Below are 7,131 nucleotides of genomic sequence, written 5' to 3'. Positions count from 1 at the left end.
TCCACAACACAACACTCCACAACACACACACACACTCCACAACACACACACACTCCACAACACACACACACTCCACAACACACACACACTCCACATCACACACACTCCACAACACACACACACTCCACATCACACACACACTCCACATCACACACACACTCCACAACACACACACTCCACAACACACACTCCACAACACACACACTCCACAACACACACACTCCACAACACACACACACTCCACAACACACACACTCCACAACACACACACACTCCACAACACACACACACTCCACAACACACACACACTCCACAACACACACACACTCCACAACACACACACTCCACAACACACACACACACTCCACAACACACACACACTCCACAACACACACACTCCACAACACACACACTCCACAACACACACACTCCAGAACACAACACTCCACAACACACACACACACTCCACAACACACACACACTCCACAACACACACACTCCACAACACACACACTCCACAACACACACACACTCCACATCACACACACTCCACAACACACACACACTCCACATCACACACACACTCCACATCACACACACACTCCACAACACACACACACTCCACAACACACACACACTCCACAACACACACACACTCCACAACACACACACTCCACAACACACACACTCCAGAACACACACACACTCCAGAACACACACACTCCACAACACACACACTCCACAACACACACACTCCACAACACAACACACACACTCCACAACACACACACTCCACAACACACACACTCCACAACACACACACACTCCACAACACACACACACTCCACAACACACACACACTCCACAACACACACAATCCACAACACACACACTCCACAACACACACACTCCACAACACACACACTCCACAACACACACACTCCAGAACACACACACTCCACAACACACACACACTCCACAACACACACACACTCCACAACACACACACTCCACAACACAACACTCCACAACACACACACACTCCAGAACACACACAATCCACAACACACACACTCCACAACACACACACTCCACAACACACACACTCCACAACACACACACACTCCACAACACACACACTCCACAACACACACACTCCACAACACACACACTCCACAACACACACACTCCAGAACACAACACTCCACAACACACACACACTCCAGAACACACACACTCCACAACACACACACACTCCACAACACACACACTCCACAACACACACTCCACAACACACACACTCCACAACACACACACACACACTCCACAACACACACACTCCACAACACACACACACTCCAGAACACACACAATCCACAACACACACACTCCACAACACACACACACTCCACAACACACACACACTCCACAACACACACACTCCACAACACACACACTCCAGAACACACACACTCCAGAACACACACACTCCAGAACACACACACTCCAGAACACAACACTCCACAACACACACACACTCCACAACACACACACACTCCACAACACACACACACTCCACAACACACACACTCCACAACACACACACACCACAACACACACACACACTCCAGAACACACACACTCCACAACACACACACTCCACAACACACACACACTCCACAACACACACACTCCACAACACACACACTCCAGAACACAACACTCCACAACACACACACACTCCACAACACACACACACACTCCACAACACACACACACTCCACAACACACACACTCCACAACACACACACTCCACAACACACACACTCCACAACACACACACTCCAGAACACAACACTCCACAACACACACACACACTCCACAACACACACACACACTCCACAACACACACACACTCCACAACACACACACTCCACAACACACACACTCCACAACACACACACTCCACAACACACACACACTCCACAACACACACACTCCACAACACACACTCCACAACACACACACTCCACAACACACACACTCCACAACACACACACACTCCACAACACACACACTCCACAACACACACACACACACTCCACAACACACACACTCCACAACACACACACTCCACAACACACACACTCCAGAACACACACACACTCCAGAACACACACACTCCACAACACACACACTCCACAACACACACACTCCACAACACACACACTCCAGAACACAACACTCCACAACACACACACACTCCACAACACACACACACTCCACAACACACACACTCCACAACACACACACTCCACAACACACACACTCCACAACACACACACTCCACAACACACACACTCCACAACACACACACTCCACAACACACACACTCCACAACACACACAATCCACAACACACACACTCCACAACACACACACTCCACAACACACACACACACTCCACAACACACACACTCCACAACACACACACTCCACACTCCAGAACACACACACACTCCACAACACACACACTCCACAACACACACACACTCCACAACACTCCACAACACAACACTCCACAACACAACACTCCACAACACACACACTCCAGAACACAACACTCCACAACACACACACACTCCAGAACACACACAATCCACAACACACACAATCCACAACACACACACTCCACAACACACACACTCCACAACACACACACTCCACAACACACACACTCCACAACACACACACTCCACAACACACACACTCCACACTCCAGAACACACACTCCACAACACACACACACTCCACAACACTCCACAACACAACACTCCACAACACAACACTCCACAACACACACACACACACTCCAGAACACACACAATCCACAACACACACAATCCACAACACACACACTCCACAACACACACACACTCCACAACACACACACACACACTCCACAACACACACACACTCCACAACACACACACACTCCACAACACACACACACTCCACAACACACACACTCCACACTCCAGAACACACACTCCACAACACACACACACTCCACAACACTCCACAACACAACACTCCACAACACACACACTCCAGAACACAACACTCCACAACACACACACACACACTCCAGAACACACACAATCCACAACACACACAATCCACAACACACACACTCCACAACACACACACACTCCACAACACACACACACACACTCCACAACACACACACACTCCACAACACACACACACTCCACAACACACACACACTCCACAACACACACACACTCCACAACACACACACTCCACAACACACACACTCCACAACACACACACTCCACACTCCACAACACACACACTCCACAACACACACACTCCACAACACACACACTCCACAACACACACACTCCACACTCCAGAACACACACACTCCACAACACACACACTCCACAACACACACACACTCCACAACACTCCACAACACACACACTCCAGAACACACACACTCCACAACACACACTCCACAACACACACACTCCACAACACACACACTCCACAACACACACACTCCACAACACACACACTCCACAACACACACACTCCACAACACACACACTCCACAACACACACACTCCACAACACACACACTCCACACTCCACAACACACACACTCCACAACACACACACTCCACAACACACACACTCCACACTCCAGAACACACACACTCCACAACACACACACTCCACAACACACACACACTCCACAACACTCCACAACACACACACTCCACAACACACACTCCACAACACACACACTCCACAACACACACACTCCACAACACACACACTCCACAACACACACACTCCACAACACACACACTCCACAACACACACACTCCACAACACACACACTCCACAACACACACACTCCACAACACAACACTCCACAACACACACTCCACAACACACACACACTCCAGAACACAACACTCCACAACACACACACTCCACAACACACACTCCACAACACACACACACTCCACAACACACACACTCCACAACACACACACTCCACAACACAACACTCCACTATTCATTTAGTCCTTGATTAGTTATAATGTGTCTCGATGTCCATGGTGTGTCTGTGTGTGAGTGTGTGTGTGTGTGTATATTTATGAGTGTTAACGTGTGTGTGTGTGTGTGTGTGTGTATATATGTATGAGTGTTATGTGTGTGTGTGTGTGTGTGTAATGTGTATGATTGTGTGTATGTGTGTGTAATGTGTATGAGTGTGTGTGTGTGTGTGTGTTGTCCACAAGAGACTCTGCCTCCACCCTCAGATGCAGTGAAGTTTCATATCATGCGTTCACACTATCAAGCGACTATCTGGAACCAAGCTCACCTGCCACATCCTGATCTTCCTCCAATGGATGAAATGGGATGGATGCACAAGGAAGGTCAATTAGTGCCACGGCTAATGTCTCTGCCACCTATGCCTTAAGCCTGCAGGGAGTTCACTTCATGTGGGTGTACCAAGGGTGCCTTAGCCAACGCTGCAGCTGCAGGTATGTGTATAGGGAATTAGCTGATGTTGATCATTGTGTACAAGAATGTACAAATATGATAGACTGGTAGAGTATTCCAATGTACCTGTACTTGTACTGGTTGTAACCTTTCTATTCTATTCTTCTATTATTCAGAAAGAGTCGCATGGAATGTATAGACGCATGCAACTTCAGGAAACTTGACAACACTTGCCAGAACATTGAAGAGGACTGCGAATAAGCTGTCACTGTAACTTCTACTGGGATATATAGTGGGGAGAACAAGCATTTGATACACTGCCGATTTTGTAGGTTTTCCCACTTACAAAGCATGTTGAAGTCTGTCATTTTTATCATAGGTACTCTTAAACTGTTAGTGACGGAATCTAAAACAAAAATCCAGAAAATCACATTGTATGATTTTTAAGTAATTAATTTGCATTTTATTGCATGACATAAGTATTTGATACATCAGAAAAGCAGAACTTAAAGGAACACGCCGACTTTTTGGGACTTTAGCTTATTCACCGTATCCCCCAGAGTTAGATAAGTCCATACATACCTTTTTCATCTCTGTGCGTGCTGTAACTCTGTCTGACGCACCCACCGCTAGCCTAGCTTAGCACAAAGACTGGAGGTAAACGGCTACAGCTAGCATACTGCCTAGAGCCCTGCACGGGGCAAAACATCCAGCCCTAACAGAGACCTGGCCCGTGGTGTTCAAGCCCTAATCCGGCCCCAGCCTGAAAACGTCTGCAATTTTTCAGCCCGAACCCGACCCAAGACCAACATTAATATCACTCCTCCATACAGACCTTCTCCAGATCCTTCAGGTTTCAGGGCTGTCGCTGGGCAATACGGACTTTCAGCTCCCTCCAAAGATTTTCTATTGGGTTCAGGTCTGGAGACTGGCTAGGCCACTCCAGGACCTTGAGATGCTTCTTAAGGAGCCACTCCTTAGTTGCCCTGGCTGTGTGTTTTGGGTCGTTGTCATGCTAGAAGACCCAGCCATGACCCATCTTCAATGCTCTCACTGAGGGAAGGAGATGGTTGGCCAAGATCTCGCGATACATGGCCCCATCCATCCTCCCCTCAAAATGGTGCAGTCGTCCTGTCCTCTTTGCAGTAAAGCATCCCCAAAGAATGATGTTTCCACCTCCATGCTTCACGGTTGGGATGGTGTTCTTGGGGTTGTACTCATCCTTCTTCTTCCTCCAAACACGGTGAGTGGAGTTTAGACCAAAAAGCTCTATTTTTATCTCATCAGACCACATGACCTTCTCCCATTCCTCCTCTGGATCATCCAGATGGTCATTGGCAAACTTCAGACTGGCCTGGACATGTGCTGGCTTGAGCAGGGGGACCTTGCGTGCGCTGCAGGATTTTAATCCATGACGGCGTAGTGTGTTACTAATGGTTTTCTTTGAGACTGTGGTCCCAGCTCTCTTCAGGTCATTGACCAGGTCCTGCCGTGTAGTTCTGGGCTGATCCCTCACCTTCCTCATGATCATTGATGCCCCACGAGGTGAGATCTTGCATGGTGCCCCAGACCGAGGGAGATTGACCGTCATCTTGAACTTCTTCCATTTTCTAATAATTGCGCCAACAGTTGTTGCCTTCTCACCAAGCTGCTTGCCTATTGTCCTGTAGCCCGTCCCAGCCTTGTGCAGGTCTACAGTTTTATCCCTGATGTCCTTACACAGCTCTCTGGTCTTGGCCATTGTGGAGAGTTTGGAGTCTGTTTGATTGAGTGTGGACAGGTGTCTTTTATACAGGTAACGAGTTCAAACAGGTGCAGTTAATACAGGTAATGAGTGGAAAACAGGAGGGCTTCTTAAAGAAAAACTAACAGGTCTGTGAGAGACGGAATTCTTACTGGTTGGTAGGTGATCAAATACTTATGTCATGCAATAAAATGCAAATTAATTATTTAAAAATCATACAATGTGATTTTCTGGATTTTTCTCTCACAGTTGAAATGTACCTATGATAAAAAATTACAGACTTCTACATGCTTTGTAAGTGGGAAAACCTGCAAAATCGGCAGTGTATCAAATACTTGTTCTCCCCACTGTAGTTCAATGAATATCACCATGACCCATGGATCTTCCTGCTTTTGGATCTTATTTGATTGACAACTTCTTTATCACTAATGACCACCTTTTTCTCTATACTTGTGTGATTTTCAAGCTGATTATTGACACTTGATCTAAATCAGGACAGGATGTTAAATTCTCCATGTGTGAAAACCTGTGAACACTTAATTAAAGTTTGTAACTTTTTGTATTTGTTTGTACATTTGACATCAAAACAAAATACAAAGTAAGTAAATGTAGCCTGATAATATCAACAATAATAATAGTGATAATAATAATAATAATATTCATAGTTAAAAACAACTATTTTTACAATATCTAAGCTGTTTCTTCACATTACTTCTCAAATCTGAATATGGCATTGAATTGCCCATGTAGGAAAACTTACAAAAGCACATTTATTTCATGTTTGTACCTTGTTTAGTCAAAAAGATATACTGAAAAATAGATTTCAGCCTGGTGGTGGCGGCCATT

The sequence above is a fragment of the Abramis brama genome, assembly GCF_963993115.1.
Source record: "Abramis brama genome assembly, chromosome: 11".
NCBI classification, from domain to species: Eukaryota; Metazoa; Chordata; class Actinopteri; order Cypriniformes; family Leuciscidae; genus Abramis; species Abramis brama.
The sequence above is the reverse complement of the archived record's forward strand: the minus strand, read 5'-3'. Positions refer to the sequence as shown.